Source organism: Arachis hypogaea, chromosome 11 (assembly GCF_003086295.3).
Source record: "Arachis hypogaea cultivar Tifrunner chromosome 11, arahy.Tifrunner.gnm2.J5K5, whole genome shotgun sequence".
Classification (NCBI taxonomy): domain Eukaryota; kingdom Viridiplantae; phylum Streptophyta; class Magnoliopsida; order Fabales; family Fabaceae; genus Arachis; species Arachis hypogaea.
The window spans coordinates 27245970-27268714 of NC_092046.1; the positions used below are offsets into that span (position 1 = coordinate 27245970).

Here is a 22745-nt window from a genome sequence, read left to right on the forward strand (position 1 = left end):
AGGTGATCCTGTGGGGTCCACAGATCCTGAGGTGTTCAAGGATTTACAACCTTGCACCAAATTAGGCATGCAAAATGCCCTTGCACACAACTCTGGGCGTTCAGTGCCAGATTGGTGCTTGTTTTGGGCGTTGAACGCCCATTTGTTGCCCATTTCTGGCGTTGAACGCTAGAACCATGCTTGTTCTGGGCGTTCAGCGCCAGCTCTTCTCCAGGGTGCAATTCTGGCGTTCAAACGCCCAGATGCTGCCCATTTTGGGTGTTCAGCGCCAGAACCATGCTCTGTTTTGGCGTTGAACGCCAGCCAGATGCTTCTTACTGGCGTTTAAACGCCAGTAAGGTCTTCCTCCAGGGTGTGATTTTTCTTCTGCTGTTTTTGATTCTGTTTTCAATTTTTATATTTATTTTGTGACTCCACATGATCATGAACCTAATAAAACATGAAAGAACAAGAAAAATAAAATTAGATAAATAAAAATTGGGTTGCCTCCCAACAAGCGCTTCTTTAATGTCAATAGCTTGACAGTGGGCTCTCATGGAGCCTCACAGATGTTCAGAGCATTGTTGAGACTCCTCAACACTAAACTTAGAGTTTGGATATGAGAGTTCAACACCAAACTTAGAGTTTGGTTGTGGCCTCCCAACACCAAACTTAGAGTTTGACTGTGGGGGTTCTGGTTGACTCTGTTTTGAGAGAGGCTTTTTATGCTTCTTCTTCATGTTTACATAAGGGTAACCTTGAGTTGTAAACACAAGGGAGTCCTCATTCAATTGAAGGACTAATTCACCTCTGTCAACATCAATCACAGCTCTTGTTGTGGCTAGAAAAGGTCTTCCAAGGATGATGGATTCATCCTCATCCTTCCCAGTATCAAGGATTATGAAATCAGCAGGGATGTAAAGGCCTTCAACCTTTACTGACACGTCCTCTACTTGTCTATAAGCCTGTTTTCTTGAATTGTCTGCCATCTCTAATGAGATTTTAGCAGCTTGCACCCCATAGATTCCCAGTTTCTCTATTACAGAGAGGGGCATGAGGTTTATCCCTGAACCAAGGTCACACAGAGCCTTCTCAAAGATCATGTTGCCTATGGTACAAGGTATTACGAACTTTCCAGGATCCTGTTTCATCTGAGGCAATCTCAGTTGATCCAGATCACTTAGTTCATTGGTGAACAAGGGAGGTTCATCGTCCCAAGTCTCAATACCAAATAATTGGGCATTCAGCTTCATGATTGCACCAAGAAACTTGGCAGCTTGCTCTTCAGTAACATCCTCATTCTCTTCAGAAGAGGAATACTCATCAGAGCTCATGAATGGCATAAGGAGGTTTAATGGAATCTCTATGGTCTCTAGATGAGTCTCAGATTCCTTTGGTTCCTCAAAGGGAAGCTCCTTATTGATCACTGGACGTCCTAGGAGGTCTTCCTCCTTGGGATTCACGTCCTCTCCTTCCTTCACAGGTTTGGCCATGGTGATTAATTCAATGGCCTTGCACTCTCCTTTTGGATTTTCTTCTGTATTGCTTGGGAGAGTACTAGGAGGGATTTCAGTGATCCTTTTACTCAGCTGGCCCACTTGTGCCTCCAAATTTCTAATGGAGGACCTTGTTTCATTCATGAAACTTACAGTGGCCTTAGATAGATCAGAGACTAAGTTTGCTAAATTAGAGGTATTTTGTTCTGAGTTCTCTATCTGTTGCTGAGTGGATGATGGAAAAGGTTTACTACTGTTAAACCTATTTCTTCCACCATTATTAAAGCCTTGTTGAGGCTTTTGATCCTTCCATGAGAAATTTGGATGATTTCTCCATGATGGGTTATAGGTGTTTCCATAAGGTTCACCCATATAATTTACCTCTGCTATTGCAGGGTTTTCAGGATCATAAGCTTTTTCTTCAGAAGATGCCTCTTGAGTACTGTTGGATGCAACTTGCATTCCATTCAGACTCTGAGAAATCATATTGACTTGCTGAGTCAATATTTTGTTCTGAGCCAGTATGGCATTCAGAGTATCAATTTCAAGAATTCTCTTCTTCATAGGCGTCCCATTATTCACAGGATTCCTTTCAGAAGTGTACATGAACTGGTTGTTAGCAACCATGTCAATGAGTTCTTGAGCTTCTGCAGGCGTTTTCTTTAAGTGAATGGATCCACCTGTAGAAGTATCCCATGACATTTTAGCTAATTCAGACAGACCATCATAGAATATGTCCAGGATGGTCCATTCTGAAAGCATGTCAGAAGGACACTTTTTGGTCAGTCCTTTGTATCTCTCCCAAGCTTCATAGAGGGATTCACCTTCTTTCTGTCTGAAAGTCTGAACATCCACTCTAAGCTTACTCAGCTTTTGAGGAGGAAAGAACTTGGCTAAGAAAGCCTAGACCAGCTTATCCCAAGAGTTCAGGCTATCCTTAGGTTGAGAGTCCAACCATACTCTAGCTCTGTCTCTTACAGCAAAAGGGAAAAGCATGAGCCTGTAGACTTCAAGATCTACTCCATTAGTCTTAACAGTATCACATATCTGCAAGAATTCAGTTAAGAACTGAAAAGGATCTTCAGATGGAAGTCCATGAAACTTGCAGTTTTGCTGCATCAGAGAAACTAATTGAGGTTTTAGCTCAAAGTTGTTTGCTCCAATGGCAGGAATGGAGATGCTTCTTCCATGTAAATTGGAATTAAGTGCAGTAAAGTCACCAAGCATTCTCCTTGCATTATTGTTGTTGGGTTCGGCTGCCATCTCCTTTACTTGTTCGAAATTTTCAATAAGGTTGTCTCTGAATTGTTGTAATTTAGCCTCTCTTAGTTTCCTCTTCAGAGTCCTTTCAGGTTCTGGATCAGCTTCAACAAGAATGCCTTTTTCCTTGTTCCTGCTCATAAGAAAGAGAAGAGAACAAGAAAAAAGAGGAATCCTCTATGTCACAGTAAAGATGTTCCTTATTGTTAGTAGAAGAAGAAAAGGAATAAGGGTGAAGAAGAATGAAGAATCCAAACACAAGGGTAAGGATAGCAGCAGTGATGTGAGATGAAGAGAAGTGCTAGTAGATGAATAAATAATTAGAAGGAGATGAGGGAGATGGAGAATTTTCGAAAATAATTTTTGAAAAAGAGTTAGTGATTTTCGAAAATAGTTTTTGAAAACGGTTAGTAATTTTCGAAAATTAAAATAAAAATTAAAATAATTAGTTAATTAAAAAGATTTTTTTTTGAAAAAGAGGGAAGATATTTTCGAAAATTAGAGAGAGAGGGAGTTAGTTAGGTAGTTTTGAAAAAGATAAGAAACAAACAAAAAGTTAGTTAGTTAGTTGAAACAAATTTGAAAATCAATTTTGAAAAGATAAGAAGATAAGAAGTTAGAAAGGATATTTTAAAATCAAATTTTGAAAAAGATATGATTTTGAAAAAGATAAGATAGAAAGATATTTTTGAAAAGATATGATTAAAATTATTTTTGAAAAAGATTTGATTTTTAAAATCACAATTAATGACTTGATTCACAAGAAATCACAAAATATGATTCTAGAACTCAAAGTTTGAATCTTTCTTAACAAGCAAGTAACAAACTTGAAATTTTTTGAATCAAAACATTAATTGATGATGTTATTTTCGAAAATTAGGAGATAAAGATAAGAAAAAGATTTTTGAAAAATATTTTTAAAATTTTCGAAAATAACTAAGAAAATTGAAAAAGATTTTATTTTTGAAAAAGATTTTGAAAAAGATAAGATTTTCAAATTAAAAATTTGATTTGACTCATGAAAACAACTAGATTTTTTAAATTTTTGAAAAAGTCAAATCTAATTTTCAAAATTTTAAGAGAAGAAAAAGGAGAAGTTGAATTGAATAGAAAACAGTAGTACTTTGCATTAATCTTTGAGGAACAGCAGAGCTCCACACCTTAATCTATGGAGTGCAGAAACTCTACCGTTTGAAAATACATAAGTAAAAGGTTCAGGCATGGCCGAATGGCCAGCCCCCATGATCTAAGAACCAGGCGTCCAAAGATGATCCAAAGATCCTAAGATACAATCCAGGATTCAAAGATGTCTAATACAATAGTAAAAAGTCCTATTTATAATAAACTAGCTACTAGGGTTTACAGAAGTAAGTAATTGATGCATAAATCTACTTCCGGGGCCCACTTGGTGTGTGCTTGGGCTGAGCTTGAATGTTACACGTGCAGAGGCACTTTCTGGAGTTGAACGCCAGGTTGTAACATATTTCTGGCGTTCAACTCTGGTTTGTGACTTGTTTCTGGCATTTAACTCCAGACAGCAGCGTAGAACTGGCATTCAACGCCCATTTACGTCATTTAAACTCGTTCAAAGTATGAACTATTATATATTTCTGGAAAGCCCTAGATGTCTACTTTCCAACGCAATTGGAAGCACGCCATTTTGAGTTCTGTAGCTCCAGAAAATCCACTTTGAGTGCAGGGAGGTCAGAATCCAACAGCATCGGTAGTCCTTCTTCAACCTCTGAATCTGATTTTTGCTCAAGTCCCTCAATTTCAGCCAGAAAATACCTGAAATCACAGAAAAACACACAAACTCATAGTAAAATCCAGAAATGTGAATTTAACATAAAAACTAATAAAAACATCCCTAAAAGTAACTAGATTCTACTAAAAACATACTAAAAACAATGCCAAAAAACGTATAAATTATCTGCTCATCAAGCAGCAACAGTTTATGCAGGAAATTCTTAGAGTAGTCGGGATGAGATTGATACTTGTTCTAATCTGAACATGGTGGGTGAGTAAGACAGGTAGTAATCAAGTGTCCAAAGAGCTTGTTATAATGGTAGAAAAGTTTTGGATAAATGGAGTCAATGTGACCTTTCTGTTTGCATCTTTGACATTCAATAGAAGGACAATTTGAGAAGAGGTACCCAGAATGGTTATAGTTTCGACAAAATTTACCTTCTCTATCGATGGCAGCAAAGACAGTTTCACTCTTAAAGCGAATCAACCCCAAGAGTGTTTCTTCAGTCTTAAGACAAGGAAGCACGTCTTCAAGGCTAGGCAAGGGATTTTGATGAATAAGAGAAGCTCTAACCAACTCGTAGTCATCAGTTAGAGCCATGAGGAACTGTATGAGACGAGTTCGGTTGCGACAATCCTCATATGCCTTAGCATCAGTTGTATTTATAATAATAAGCTCACAGGAGGTCAATTGATCCCAAATAATTTTCATCTGAGCAAAAAGATCAAAGACTGCCTTTTCCACGTTCTTGCTTGAGGCTATGAAGCTCCTTTAGCAATTGGTACTGATGAGAAAGGTCAGAAATAGTGTAGTATTTTGTCAAATGATCCCATACCTCTTTAGTAGTTTCAAAATGCCCAAACCGTAAATGAATACCTGGGGTAGAAGTGTTGCAAAACTAAGTGATAATCTGGTGAGTTTTACTATCCCAATCTTCTAATTTTTTCACAAAGTCTTACTCAACTTACTCCTTAGATTTGGAGGTCCCATATTTTGATTTGTCAGCCACAATTGGCTTAATAGGACAAACAACATCACCAATAATATAGCACCACAATTTGCGCCCTTTAAGAAATCCTCTCATAGCTTCAACCCAATGAGCATAGTTGGAGCCATTGAGGATAACAGGAATATGTTGAAAAATATCTAATTATTTCATAACAATAGATACAAAGAAGGAAACTGCAAGATCATGGCAGAAATTGAGAAAACAGAGAAAAAAATCGAAAAGAGTACACCAAAAATTCTTAAAATGGGTCCTACTATATGCCACGTCAGCAGACATGTGGCAACGTCTGAGTAGAGAGGAAAGACATGTCAATGCTGAGTCAGTGAGGGTTGACATGCGGGTCAACGAAGTGGTCCGGATCGGGTCGAGGGACGGGTTGACACGCAGATCTGGGGGGAGGCGCTGCTCCAAGACGTGTACGATTCTGGACCGTTGATCATGGATGGTGATCAACGGTGTTGGGTGTAGGAAAAAGGGGAAACAGGCAGTGAAGGTTGCGGCGGCGCATGGTAGCGCGTAGGCAGTCTCCGGCGACGAGATTAGGTTTGTTGGACTCAGAATGGCGAGACGAAGATGATGGTGTAGTCGCCAACAAAATACAGCATCATGAAAGGATCGAAAACAGGAGCAGAAAAACATTGTCGAAAGAGAAAAATATAAATGGCTATGAACGAATTTTCATTGAAAAAAAAAAAAACCTAAACTCTTACTATCATGTTAGAAACAAGAGAGTTATCTAAAAAAAATATTTTTATGTATTATTCAATATAGAATAAATGATACAATATACAAAGATATATAAATACTAGATGAATCAAAACAATAAAAATATAATATCCTACCATACATACATACATATATATATATATATATATATATATATATATATATATGCTAAATAAATATAATTAATACTAAGTGATATTAATTAATGCTAATTATACTCTAACCCCCATTTCCTAGGCCATTTCGTACGTAACAGACCACTTCACATGAGCCAGTCAAGGATTGGCCCATTTTGGATGCATAGCAGGAAAAATGGGCACAAACTATTTGCATCCCATTTTAAACCGGGTGCATTTTGAAAATTAGTGTATTCTTAATATTTATTTTAATGAAGAAAGGCTTTATAGTTGTAAGTTGTAACTTAGTAAGATCAGTTGCTACTGATGATATAGTCAACGAAACTTTAACTGAGAGGCGAGAGCAATAAAAGGAGTTGACAGGGGATGAAAATTGAGAAGTACAAGTCCGCATTGTAGTTGAGCTGATTGATTATCCTGTGTGTGTGTGGTTCCCCACACCATTGCCATTGCCATTATTTGCATTTGCTTCTTCTCATTACTCTCCTTTGACTTCAATTAATGCTGCAGGCACTCAACTAATTATGAGATCCTGTGCACCCTGTCTTGGATCAAGTCCACGGTAACTCATCCTCATTAATCATTTTCATCTTCCAGATACAAACAAAAATCTTGCAGTAGTATCGTACTATACCACAGAGCCATCGTGTTAAATATTTTGTTGACTCAAATATATATAGAGTAAATTTTGACTAAAAGTTCTTGATATCTCAAATTTTAATTAATTCAAAAAGATCATATAAAATTAATTTTATGATTTAATTCCGTTTCTTAATTTCAATATTTATTCAAAATATTCCTCAAAATTTGATTATTTAGCTCAACTTATTCTCTAATTTTTTTATGAGATAACTTAATATAATTTTTTAAGGTTCGTTTTTTTACGCCACGTTATTATGACATCTATGAAATAATGGTTAAGAGACTGAATTAAATTATGACGCAAATTTAGAGGGTGAATTGAATTAAATTTTGATGAATCAAATTTTATTATAATGTTAAATTTAAATGACCATTTTAGGTTCATTAAAATATAGAAAAATGAATTAAATCTCCAATGAAATTTGAGGAACCAAATTAAAATTTTAAGGGTTTGTGTTGGACAACTGTAATTCTAACAATGATTTAAAATGATCATTTCATCTCATCTTTAATAAAAAAAATATGTGACAAATTAGTTTTCTAGACATATATATCAAGAAGGTCTAATATGTCTTTCTGTTTAGCAGGGAGGAATAAATTTGTCTTGTAACAATCTGTATGATTAAGTATTTGAAACGATATGAAAAATAGTGAAAGACAAAAGTTGTCTGACACTAGTTGCCAAAGATTAATTTAAAATTCATTCTATATTTTATTATTAGATAATGAAATATAAATATTTAAAATCAAATTTATAAGGCATTTAATAACAGTAAGACGTAAATTGATAATATTTTATTTAATATTTATTCATGAAACGTCAAAGAAATGGAAAAGAAAAAAAAAAGAAAGAAAAAATAATAAAAAAGTAATCATATAGCATTAAAGTTTTAGAAGACCAACAATTTAGTTAAAGAAAATCAACAATTGGTTAATATTCACTTAAATAAAAAATACTAATCACTTAGCGTTTCTAAATATTATAATATGTGTTCTCTTTTTTTTTTTTTTTGTTATATATTTTTTGAAAAAGTCAGTGTAAAATAGAAAGGTGATTGATACTGTAGATAAAGAAAGATATCAACTACCAAATGAAATAACAATAATAATTAAAAGTTAAAGCAAGTAAACGAAAGTAATCAAAGTTGATAAACTTTTCTTCAGCCAATTTTGGACGACACTTTTAGGGAATACTTTTAGGGAAAAACATAAATTCGCTAGTACTTTTGCTTTCACTTGGTTGGAAAATCGTAAAGTTGAATACAATAATAATGCAAAATTTCAAGTCAATTTCTTTATAATAATTGATTCTTTTAAGAGCCAAAAAGCTGGAAATTAAAAAAGAAAGGAAACTAAGAAAATAAAAGTGAACTATCAATCTAGTTTTTTATCTATTTTTTAAAATGATAATGCAATTCTTTAGGATAAAAATAATTCATTTTAGTCTCTATCTTTTATTTCTGTGACATAACGTGATTTTTATGGGTATTTTTTCGTTAACTCTGAACGAAAAATACTAATGTGTCAGATTCAGAAATAGATAGAGATGTAATTGTCTTTAAATTTAAATTAGTTAGTGGTTTATTTGTTCTCATTCTTTAAACAAGATCTTTTTTAAATTATATTTTTATTTATTATATTAATATTTTATTAATAAATTATTGAATATATAATATAATAATAAAAATTAATTAATAAATTATTTAAATTTAAAAATATCATTTATTATGAAACTAAATAAATAATTCTCAAATATAATTTTTAAATATATAAATAATAAATATTAAAATATGATTAATATATTAATAATAATAATTCTATGATATACAATATATTAGTATTATGATCTAGATAATTTTCACAATAAAGTGAAAACTAATGAACACATTATTTGATATATATATAGTAGAAATTTTTTTGAGTAATATATATATATATATATATATTATGTTTATTTTATTTTATTTAGTATTAGTAGTCTACTCATAGTGTATTTTAGTGTAAAGATATCAAATAGAATTATTAATTTAATTTAAAAAAATAAAAAATTAAATTTATTATTACTCAAAATTTTTTTACTATATATCAAATAATGTGTTCATTAGTTTTTATTTTATTGTAAAAATTATCTATATCATAATAATAATAGTATATCATAGGATTATTATTATTAATATATTAACCGTATTTTAATATTTATTATTTATATATTTAAAAATTATATTTAAAATTTATTTATTTAGTTTCATAATAAATAATATTTTTAAAATTAAATAATTTATTAATTAATTTATACTTATTATATCATATTCAATAATTTATTAAAAAAATATAAATATAATGAATAAAAAATAATTTCAAAAAAAGATATTTAAAAAAAATAAATCTCTAACCAATTTGAATTTAAAGACAATTAAATTTTTGTCTATTTTTAAATCTGATATATCAGTATTATCCATTTTAAAATTTGAAATGTCAGTATTTTTCGTTTAAAATTCATAAAAAAATACTCACAAAATTGTATTCTGTCACAAAAATAAAAAACAAAAACTGAAATAAATTGTTTTTATTTTAAAAAATTGCATTATAATTTAAAAAAAAAAAATTGAGTTGGTAGTTCACTGAAAAAATAAAGAAGACAAAGTCTGACTTGATTGATGCACATGGGCTCCAAAATATAAAACGAATAAAGCAGTCTCAAGTCTCAACGCTCATCCTTTCCGGCACACTATCAACTCATTCATAATTTTAATTGAGCAATGTTAGTAGGTGTACACTAAAATTAATTATTAAAATTAGTTATTAATATAAAATATATATTAAAATATAAATATATATTAAAAATAAATTAAATTATATATATATTTATATATAAATATATTAGTGATTAATTTTAGTAGTTAATTTTAGAATATAAATAATATTTTTTATTTTGATTTAAGAAATTAAGACGTCTAAAAATACGTTTTTTAATTTGAATATGGAAGTAAAGGAAGTGTTGGACTCACGTATGGGGAAGAGGGGTGCTTCACTTCGTTGTGGGATCAGAGGAAGCAGAACTCGGACCCTCCAAGCTGTGTCCCTCAAATGTAAAAAAAAAAAATTACCCAGAACAAGAGAAAATGAAAGATCCGAATTCTACGTTTCAGATTTCAAATTTCATCAGCCGCAAATTGGACCATGCGATTTGTGAAGCAAAATTTCATGACCAAAGAACTCGCATGGTCTGAGTTGTGTACTGTGAGTTTTTTCAATTTTTTAACACAAATCGGAGAGTCCGATTTGTGTACTCTGAATTTTTTTCAACTTTTTAAACACAAATCGGATCCTCTCTGATTTGTGTACTCCCACAATTTTAAAATACACTAAAAATTATTATATTAAAATATATCATTCATTTTGCTTTCATGTCAAAATTTTTTGCCCTAAAAATATTTATGAATTTTAGGAGATAGAAAGATAGAAAAACAAAGTTAGGAGAAGGAGGAAATAGTGTTATACCTTAATTATTTTTAATAGAAAATATTGAACCAGTTTGAGTAGTATTCTAAAAAAACATCTCGTTATACTTATTTTTAAAGATCAGATGTGACCAGAATCTTATAAAAGGGAATGGATATTATTGTTACTCTCTAGTTTTAATAATGTTACTTCTGATTTAATATAATAAATTTTATTAAAAATATATGTTTATATTAAAAATAAGATCTTTTAAATAAGAGTATCGTTATTAATGTAACAGTAATAATATATATTTATTGTCCTAATAAAACCAAATAAATTTAAAAGAAGTTTTTATTTAAAAAAATATTAAAAATATAATTTATTTATATTATTTTTTATTAATTTAAATTTTTTAAAACAATAGTATCATCACAAAAATTATAAATTAGTATCAATATAAAATTCACACACAAGTAGAAAATGCTCGGTTTTACTTTTATAGGATAAAGGATTGGTAACATTCATTTTTATTATGTTAAGGATAGCAATGGATAGAATAGAATATAGTTTAAAATTTGTTATAATTTTATTTGCAGATTTAAATTTTTTAACTTGCTTAATTTGTGTTGACTTTGCAATTATATATTCGGTCGCTAAATTTTTCTTCGAAAAATTAGCGACTGTTGTGTTTGCTTCACTAATTTGCGATTTATAATTATCGAAGAAAATATTAATTGTTAGGTGGTAACTAATTCGTCATAAATTATATTTTGCGTCAAATTAGTGATAATTTTACGATTATTTTTGTAGTAGCTAATCAGGTTTATTCTTCTAGTGCTAGTCAAATAAAATCTTTTACAACCAAAATAATGGATATACAATTAGTTTTTCTAGTAGGTCTAGGACATCTTAACAATTAACACTATATCAAAAAAATTGATGAAAATAACATAAATCCTTTACAAAGTGAATATCTCAAATCAAACAAAAGAAAAGACAATATAACTAGTAACTAATAATAATATCCTACTCTATACTAAGAATAACATATTAAACTTTTATAAAAAATGGAGCAAGTTTAGCAGTTCAACAAGATCAAAATGGCATTGCCCTTTTTCCTCTTTTTCTTCTTCTCTTTGATACCGATTTATCCTCTTTCACTATGTGTTTCTTTTCTTTTTTTTTTTTTTTTTGTGTGATGAATGCACACTCTCTGTTTTTTCTTTCACTTTCACGTGGCTTATAGCCACCTCTTTTTTTTATTTTATTTTTCTTGTATTCAGTTTGTAGGCCCTATTTGTATTGGAGACCTACCAATAAATGTCTCCCTCACCAAATCAAATGGGAATAAGTTATTGCTCCACCAAATTCTCCTTTTCTTGCAAGAATCAAACCCTTGACGTATTCAATAATATATCACCTCTATGTGCTTTGATCTGGAATGAAACATGGAACTCTTACGGAGATGGATAGCATTTTGACTATCACAAAATAACACAAACTTTTCTTATTTGATGTCTAATTCTTATAGAAATATCTTCATGCACAAAAGTTTCTTAAAGCTTGAACAACAACCATGTATTATACCTCTATAGCAGATAAAGAAACATATTTCTAAAACGAGATTGTCACGATATACATTTTCCTGTAAAAGTCATCATATAACTAGAAGTAGACTTCCTAGAATCAAGATCACCAGCCATATTTATATTTGTGTAACTATCCAACACAGGTTAACTATTTCCAAAGCACAAACAAACTCTGAAAGTACTATTAAGGTATCTGAGGATCCACTTTATTACTTACTAATGTTCTTTGCCAAGATTAAAGAGAAACCAACTAACAACTCCAACAGCATGAGTAATATCCAGCCTAGTCCAAACCATAGCATACATCAAACTGCTAATCACAGATGCATATGAATCTTTTTCATTTTTTTCTTTCTCACTTCTAGGACATTGTTATGAACTCAGCTTGAAATAACTAGCAAGTGGAGTACTAACATTTGGAATTACTCATGTTAAACCTCTCTAAAACCTTCTCAATGTATTTCTGCTACAACAACCACAATTCTGATTCTTCCTATCATGAATGATACTCAACCAAGAATTTTTTTTGTAAGACCCAATTCCTTCATAGAGAAGGATTTGTTGAAAATTTTCTTAATACTTTCAATCTTCTTAATATCATGACCAACAATCAAAATGTCATCAATATAAAGCAAAACAATTATAAAGTAACCGTCAAAGAGTTTTTTGATATAACACCCTTACTATTAGATTATCATGCTTAAGTCATGATATCATTAGTGGCAAAGAAATATACCCTATATTACTTACATATATAGGAGCTTTTAAGAATGAAGCTTAAAACTAAAAGCATTTTTTATACATATACATATATTTCATATTTTGACTATACAAGATAATCAACAATCAGTACAACTTAAACAGATAAAACAACCTTCATGAATAAAAATACATCTCATATACCTTTATATATATATTTGTATACATACAACAAATAATACAATTTTCTACTCCTTTTAAAAGAATAAATAACAGCGAGAAAAAAATAACTAAATACGTCGCTTTACAAATAAACTAATGCATGTCCAATGCTCAATAAACTCTTTAGAGGCTTCCTCGTCCGTTTTCTGAAAAATATTGAGATATAGGAGGGTGAGAACCAAGCCGCACAGTCTTAATAGAAGGGTTTTAGAATTGTCATAAAAGGATATAAAACTTAATTTGCCTTACGGCAGTTGATCAATGCTTGTTTTATGAATCTTTTTCTTGCAAATTTTCTTCGTCTTTTCAACTTTTAGGATTCAATTATCACTCTTTCCCAACTTATTCTTCAATACCATTTTCTTTTCTAAACTATTCTTTTCTCATAATTAACCAATTTAATTCCACTGTCATTTACTTTTCTTAATTTCGATCATGAGACATATTACTCATTTTTCATTCCTTTCAAGATTTATCGTCCAGTCAATCTCTTTCTTAAAAAACTACTAACCATGATTCTGAACCAACAATCTCAATCACAAGAAAAAAATAATCAAGCAAATAATCATAACACATTCCAATTACACAAGCATAGACAACAGAAAAATAATTTCAAGTAATATTCAAACAAATGCAGTATGATGCATGTCTGTCCTACTGGCCATGAGCTTATGTGTTAGTTAAACTGTCAGACCCGACACATCTAGTAGTTAACCCGGCTATCATCTTTCTATCATGCATCCCCAAGAGAAAAGTATCTCATGCATGTATAAACTGGTCTTGTAGGGAGAGTGCTCTGTCACCTTCTCTTGGAGGCTAGTTAATCCGAGAATTGTGTGTCGGGCCACCCTTACGAATAAAAAAAAATGGTACAACAAAAAAGAAAATCCTCAACCTAAATCATCCACACTACAGTTGAAAATTGAATCGAATGGAATCCTCAACCTTCTATCCAATTTCTTGATTCAACAAGGGAGGGAATTCTCAACCTCACTTGTCCACCGCAACACTAAGCAAGCAAGACAAAACCACCATTCTTGCCAAGTGCAGGTGTCTCATCACTAACGCAAGTGGGACAAAACTCATGTCCTTGCCAATCAGTAGTCATATCTCAATCACAATCATGCAAGCTGGACAAACCTCTGTCCATGCCAATTCAATGATCATATCTCAATCACAATCATGGAAGTAGGACAAATCTTCGTCCTTGCCAATTCAATTATTATATCATAATCACAATCATAATCAAACATAACCATAGGCATAACAAAGATCATAATCATAATCATAATTCTCTAAAATCACATAATTCTCCAAAATCACATTTTTCACAAGAACAGTCATCCTCAAACTATCAGTGGGACAAAACCACCATCTTCACTGTGGACGGGACGAAACCACCATCTTTTCCAAGTAAGTAATCAATATCATTAATCATTTCTCAATTAGAATAATCATATCTCATCATGCAAGCGGGACGAAACCCACGTCCTTACTAATTAAACAATCATATCACAATTCAAATAACATACTTTCTTTAATCATATATCGGACCTTTTCTTTTTAAAATGATACTTTGATCTTTACTTTCAATAATAATAATAATATATTAGGTCGACACCATGCCAGGAATCACATTCTTTACTCATTTATCCTTAAATTCACAATCGGGTTCACATACCCTTCAAAAACTCAATCAGATGTCATACTCTGTTATCAGATAATAAAACATATTATTCGCTTCCAAGCTTTCTCAAACTGACCCAAATAATGCTTAGGTTCATCCTAAGACTTAAATTTCACTTTAGGTCTTTAGTATATTTCTAAATTTAACCAAAGTCTCATTCTTTTAAAATAATTCTGAATAACAAAAATCTTAAACTTCAAAGGTCGTAATACCTCAACTGACCCAAGAAAAATTCACCATTCTTGCCTACTATACTTTCAAGCATAGTCTATGAACATATATAACAAATCACTAATTAATCATAATTATTATCCATATTAATGAATCACATCTAATCGGTCATAACTTTGTTTTTCAATCCTCAATGTCAATAAAAATCCTTATTTATTAATTCTTACCAAAATTCTTAATCTTAATAATTATATTATAATAAGAAACTCAACAAAAATCACAATCCTTAAGGAAATCACAAACCTTTAGAGATAGAATATTTAAAACTTATTAAGGTTTATGTTAATTACTCTCACTCGTAATCTTGAAAAAATGTTGACATAACCTCCTCTAAAATTGGGCTTAACCACCATTAAAGGTTCTCTCAAATCCAACTAATATCTCATACCATATATTCTACAATTCTCCAATATCAATCTAAACATCAATTTAGATCCTTCATTCTCATGCACAAAACTATAAACTCAACATAATAATCAACTGCTCAATTCCTTTTATTGAAATCATAACAACACACTAATAGCTCATCAAATTCTTATGAATTAGCCATATTTAATCCTTCAATTTTAATCTAAACATAACATGATTAATTAGGATTCAACTTACTTTTCAAGTTTTCATAGCACTAAATTATAGTAATTAAACCAAATTCATCAATTTGAAGCACAATATTCATTTCCACTGAAAATCAATTATAAAACTCATCCAATGGTCCAAGCAATCAAATAATTACAACTCATATTCTCAATTAAAATGCAAGATATTCACAATCCTAATCCACCTACCAAGAGGCTTCAACCATTGTTTCTAATCTATTTTATTACTTTAACATCTATCCTCATTTAACCAATTTCATTTCTCCAAAATAGTCTAATTTAATTCATAAGACTCACACAATCACTAAAATTATATTTTTCACATTGATATCGATATATAACAATTATTTGAAATAAAATAAGTTTAAGAAAAGGCCTCTACCTCAACTAGTCGGAACTCGTAGGAGTTGCTAAACGCGATAAACCTTCTTTCTTCTTTTAATTAACATCAGCTCCATCCTAACTGCGTGAAATCACCAACTCTCTCTCAAAGCAGTGATAATTACAGTCCACGGCTATAATAGCTCAGCCCTGAGATATTAATACCTGAAAATCCTCAACAACGTATAACAGAACAACGACTGTAAGGGTTCGGAACAAGAACAATTTACCGAAACTAGAGAAAAACCAAATAATAGAGTAACAGACAACAGTTCTAACGGCCTTTCTGGCAACCTCTTACTGCAATGGCAGCAACTACCACAACGGCGAGCAGGGTAGCAGAGGTAGCACCATGACAGATTAGGGAGGAAATAGTTGCAACAGCCATACAGGGGTTTAGCTCGGCAGAAACCTCCTTCGGCAACAGTGGTAGCAGCAGTGATCACCCACCACCGTCACCTCTCTTTCCCGGTGATGAGCTCCTCACGTTCTCTTTTCCCTTTCTCGAAGTCTCTCTGTAAGACCCCGAATTTTTTATAATTAGATAATAAGTTATTTATTATTTATTATATTATTTAAGATTATATTTTCAGAGATTTTTATATATAAATTGGGAAATTTCTCAACTATAATTTAAAACTTTAGTAATTGAAAAATAATGAGAATTTTATGTTTTAATTTGAATATATTTACTTTGAACCTTATTTTATAAATAAAGAAAAAATTTATTTGATTATCTCTAATTCCAGAATTAGAGTATTTATATGAGAATAAATTATAAATTTATGAATAACTAGTATTTTTATAGATAATTATTGTTTGATTAAATTAGTTTTCAATTACTACATTACCCCTATTTTTTATTAGAAATTACCAATCTAGCCTTAGCCCTTTTTTCTTAATCAAAACCCTAACCCTAACTATACACAAACACACTCCTCCCTTTCCTCCTCAGTAGCCGCCAGCCCCCTTCCTAAAACTCACACAAAAACACACACCCCCACATGAACGAAGAGAAGAGAGAGCTCGGGAAGGAAGGAAAGAAGAAAGGAGGGAGTTGTCCCGTGCCACATTGCCGTCGCACCCAGCCGCCGTCCAGCTCGCCACCACCGTTGTCGCACGCTGCTGCTACCATCGAGATCGCCATCGCTGTCATCCAATGTTGCCATCACGTTGCCATTGAAGAAGAGAGGGAGAAGAGAACGCGAACCAGCGGCTCAGGGGGAGGAGTCGCCATCGTTCGTGCCTCCCGTTATCGCCAGCTGTGTCGCCGTTGTGCCTTGCCTCACCGCTGTTGAGTTCGTCGCTGTCCACCATTGCCAGAGGAGCAGAATGCGATGGAGAGGAGGAAGCTCATGCCACCATCATTGAACTACATGCGCCATTGCCGTTGAGCTACTCTGCCGTTGTTCTGGTCGTTAGGAACGTGGTTGTGGCCACCGGAACCACCACCAGAGCTACTACTGTTTGGCTCAGTCATTCCTCCTTAGTTACTATAAGCGTTTTAGTTCCAGAACCCTTGAAAATCAGTATTCTATTATAATCTATTAAAAGTTTTGAGATTTTGGTAACGTAGGGTTGAGTTCCAGTTCTTTCATGTCGCGATTGAAGTTGCAGTTGTTGCTATGGAGGTAAAATAGAGCTGTGGTTGCGGCTTTTGCTGTTGCAGACTGGGAGAAAAAGAGTTTTAGCGCATTTTATGGCTTTCAGGTTTTGAATATTTGAGGTAGGGACTTTTCTCAAAACCTTTTTATTTTCAAGAATTGTTACAAGTCGATATTGATAGGAAAAACATATTTTTATGATTTCGTAAGTCTTATAGATTGAATTAAGTTGCGTGGGATGGATGTGTTTGTTTGCTTGACTGATTTATTAATTGATTGAGAATGTTTAGTTAGTGGTTGCTTGATAACGCGAAATTTGTGTGGGACTGAAATACGATGAGTAATTGATGACGTTGAGATTTGATGGTTAAAGTGGTTTCTTGATTGAGTTGGTGGTTATTGAATTGGTTTTGCTTGAATTATTAAAAGTGATGGTTGTTGTACTTTTTGGTTACATTGAATTCCTTGATTTGGATATTGGATTGAAATTTGTTTGATGAAGTGTATTTTTGTAAGTTGACTGGATATTATTAAATACCAAAAATTCTAATTGATTTGGTTAATTCTAGATTCAATGCTGTTTTGGATCAAGATAAATTGAGAATTTATGAGAATGAGAAAACCCGCAAAGATGGTAAAGTCCGAGTTTTAGGAGAGGTGCTGCCAAAATTTTCATAAGTTTGGATTCAAATTTAATTATAAGGAAAAATGAAAGTGGTTGATGCCCTCTAAAGTTTAGAGACTTTACCGTGCAATTTAATTTAGTAAATCTTGATTTAAAGTAATTTAAGTGATTGATTTAAGAGTAAATAATTATGTGGTTTCAGTTAAGATTTTGATTTGTAAACAGGATGATTTTTGAGTCTTTTTAAAAGAGGTTTTAACGTGAAATAGTTTTGAAGTTAGTTTGGGGTTTGCGGTTGAGTATAATTAATTATTAACTTAAGGATTTTAGGAATATGAAGTGTGAGTATGAAGTTTGTGTTACAATGGATTGACTCAAAACTAAAATTTTTGGTGATGATTGTTAAAAATTAGATTTTGTTAACATTGAGTTATTTATGTTAGTAATGGCTATGTCTAAGAGAATGGAGGATCTGAATTGATATTGGTTTTACTGTTGGAGAACTATTGAATATATGGTATGAGGTTGGTTGAATTTGAAAGAACCTTAAATGGTGGATAAGTCCATATTTTTAGGGAGAATATGTCAAATTTTTCTAAGATTATAAGTGAGAGTAATTAGCACAAACTTTAATGAGTCTTTAAACTTTCTATCCTTAGAAGTCTCGATTTTTATGATTTTCTTGAAGGTTGTGGCCTCGGTTGGGATTTATGCTATGTTGGAGTTACTCAAATTAAGATTTTGGTGGGAATTGAGAAATAAAGGTTTTGTTAACATGAGAAGTAAAATACAAAGCCATTATCGATTATGTGTGATTGATGGATGCGAATAATAACTGTGAATTTTTCTCAGATTGGTTAATGTACTAAGGTCCTAAAGTGTAATTTGAGTCTTAGGATGAAACTAAGCATTATGTGGGTCAGTTTGAGAATGTTTAGAAGTGAGCGATATGTTTTGTGATCTAATAATAGAATATGACGTCTGATTGAGTCTTTGAAGGGTAAGTGAACCCGATTGTGAATTTAAAGATAAAATGAGTAAGGAAATGCGAGTTTTGGTATCGTGTGGACCTAGTATATTGTTATTGAAAATAAATGGGTCAAAATATGATTTTTAGAAAGAAAAGATGCCAATATGAGATTTGAATTGTGATATTAATTGATTGCCTGGCAAGGATGGTGGTATAGTCCCGCTTGCTCAATGCGTTGTTATTTTGTGGGGATGGAGGTTTCGTCCTACCCACGGTGAGGATGGTGGTTTTATTCCACTCACAGTTTGAGGATAATTATCCTTGTGATAAATGTAAACATAAAGAATTATGATTTTGATTTTGATCTTGGCTATGATTATGATTATGTTTGATTGTGATTATGATTATTACAGTGAAATAACAACTGAATTAGCAAGGATTGAGGTTTTGTCCTGCTTGTGTGATTGTGATTGGAATATGATAACTGAATTACCAAGAACGTAGATTTTATTCTGCTTGCATTATTGATGAGGCATTTGCACCGGGGAAGGATGGTGGTTTTGTCCCACTTACTTGTAGTTGCGGTGCAGATATGGAGAAGGTGGTAGGGCACTCTCTCTCGATGTATTTTCCCATACTCTCTCTTTAGTTGCAAGGTGGGAAGGCACTCTCCTTTTTTCTTATATGGCACGGCTTCACAGAAAAAGGTAGTAGGACACTCTCCCTCGATATATTCCCCCTGGTGATACCTCCAGAAGAAGGTGATAGGGCACACTCCCTTAATGTATTCCTCTTGGGGATGTGAAACAGAGAGACAATATCCAGGTTTGCTACCGGATGTGTCAGGTTCTGGCAATTTAACTGACATGTGAGCAGGGGCGCAGGTACATATAAGTAAAGGGGGGCAATGCCCCCCCCCCCATTTTAGTTTTTATTTAAAAAAAAATAGTCTAGTCCCCCCTTTCTTTATTTCCCAGCCCCCCTCTCCTTTTGTTCCATAACTTTTCCAGTCCCCTTTTTAATTCCTACAAAAAACCCAGCCCAATAGCCCATTCCCTATCCCCTTTTTTATTTTCCAGCGTACAACCAGTCTCCCCATCTCCTTTTCTTATTTCCCAGCGTACAACCAGTCTCCCCCTCTCCCCCTTCCCGCCTTCACTTTCTAAAATTTCAGGTAACAACTTTTTCTATTCTTCTTCTTCTTTATCTCTTTAATCTTCTTATCTTTTACGGTTTTACCTCTTTGACTCTTATTTTTTTGTTTTTTGCAGATTAAAAAAAAGATAGCAATTCAACAAGTGATTCTTCACTCCTCTTTCTCAAAAAAGGTTATATTTTTATTCTTTTTTATATATTTAGTTATTTACTTAATTAGTTAATTTATTATTATTTGTTAATTAAGTTTATGTTATTATATGTTAGTTTGTATATTTAGTTTTTTTTATTAGTTAACTATTTAATTACAATTTTATATTATTTATACTAGGATGTTAGTATTATTGTTTTGAATTTTAATATTTTATTTTAAATTGAAATATAATTTTTATATTTTATAAAGATTTAGACTGTAATTTACACTTTTTGCTAAATATATTTTTAATTATAGGAACTTATTTGGCCATTTGAATTATGAGTAAGTTCAAAACTATTGATACATTTTTTTAAAGAAAAGATCAAGAGAATGAAGATGCTTCTACTATTGCTACTCCAATACTTGAGGGGTGATGACAAGTCATCTTAGCCTAGTTTCACTAGCCTTTTTCTTTTGTTTTCAATTGAATTATGCACTTTCTTGAGACAAAAGCAAGCCAATTGGGTAGATTTTCATGTTTCCTTTGATTTAATCAACCATGTATGAATTCATGCTATTTCATGAGGTTTTATGCTATAATTGTCATATATTATGAAAGAATGAATATCTCATGATTTTGAGCATAGCTTTGATGTGTTTGGTTGATTAATGATAGGTGAAGAAAGCTTGGAGAAAGGTTGATGCAAGAAGGAATGGCTAGGAGGAATGACTTGAGTCTTGAATTAATTATGAACCAGGAAGCAAAAGCTGGAGCAAAAGTTAGCCCCTAACTTTTTGGCTAACTTTTGAAGCAAAAGCTGATGCACCAAAAGTTTGCGCCAACGTTAGCCCCTAACTTTCTGGCTAACGTTGGCGCTTGAAAAAACTCCCTGGGCTAGCAAAAGTTTGCGCCAACGTTAGCCCCTAACTTTCTGGCTAACGTTGGCGCCGTGAATAACTAAGGGGAGGCCAACGTTGGAGCAAAAGTTAGACCCCTAACTTTTGCCCCAACGTTGGTATCAGCAAAACAAGGGTGCTGATGTGAAAAGTTGGAGCAAAAGTTAGACCCTAACTTTTACTCCAACTTTCACTCAAGCTTTCATGATTCCAACCCGGTTCAATTCGGTTCTTCTCCAAACTCCAAGAGCAATCAACCAAGGCCTCTCTCAACCCAATTCCATCAAGAGCAAAAGCCCAATTGAAGGCTTGAAGACCATTTGAAGAAAGTGTATAAATAGATTAGAATTTAAGTTTTAGAGAGCTTCTTTTTGAGTTTTCAGAAGAGCTTTCTTTTCTGGTTTTGATTGAGAGCTCACTTTTACATTCTAGCATTGTTGTTTTAATTCAAGAGAATTTGGGAGGAGAATTGATCTCTCTTCTTCCTTGTTCTTGCCCAGCACTCTTTACTTTTCTTGTCTTGGATTTTGGGTGGAGAATTGAAGAAATTCTGTTTCAATCTCACCTTAGGATCTTGCTTTATTTCACTGCACAATTGAATTTCAGTTTCGGTTAATTGTTCCTCATCTACTTTCTTTGCAATTTACAATTTCCTTTACAATTGTGCTTGTTGGATCTAGGAAGGCATTGAGATCTAAACTTGGTTATCTAGTCTCTTGGGTCCTGAGATCCGGATTTCCCATTTCCCATTCCCTGTTTACTGTTTTCATGCTTATTTACATTTCTGTTTTAAGATCCGGTTCAATCCAAGTCTTCTTCTATTTCTCTGCTTGTTGCAATTTTTCATTTCCTTGTTTAATTTTTGCAAATCCAATTCCCAATTCCCTTTACAATTCAAGCCATTTACATTTCTTGCACTTTAAGATTCTGCAATTTACATTTCTTGCGTTCTAAGTTTCTGCCATTTAATTTCTTGCTCTTTAAGATTCAGCACTTTAAATTCCAGTTCTCTTTAATTTCATGCAATTTACCCATTTCTTTTACTTTCTATGCAATTTAAATTCTGCAAATCACAAATCTCTCAACCAAATTTTGATTCGCTTGACTAAATCAACCACCAAACTAAAATTGCTCAATCCTTCAATCCCTGTGGGATCGACCTCACTCCCGTGAGTTATTATTACTTGATGCGACCCGGTGCACTTGCCGGTTAGATTTGGGTGTTTTGGAGAAATTCGTTTCTCCGCGAAAATATCCCATCAAGTTTTTGGCGCCGTTGCCGGGGATTGAATTAGATTGACAATGATTAAGTGAGGTGGTGATCTAGATCTAGCATTTTTATTTTCTGTTCCTTTAATTTTCAATTAACCCACTAACTGTTTGAATTTTTTCTTAAGCTAACTAAAACTTCATTCTAGCAATAGATTGAAGTGTCACTGGTTTGTGTGTTTCTTATGTTCTGCTTGTATGTCAGGTACAAGAAGAAATACACCCATCTTTCATGAACAAGACG

General features: G+C 32.5%; 1 non-coding gene across 1 annotated transcript; it reads left to right on the forward strand.

Annotated features, from left to right (window-relative positions):
* Positions 1–2231: 2231 nt before the first annotated feature.
* On the forward strand, positions 2232–2339 carry LOC112725782 (small nucleolar RNA R71). Its single transcript, XR_003164865.1, has one exon. It is a non-coding gene; the product is annotated as a small nucleolar RNA R71 (small nucleolar RNA).
* The last annotated feature ends 20406 nt before the right edge of the window (positions 2340–22745 follow it).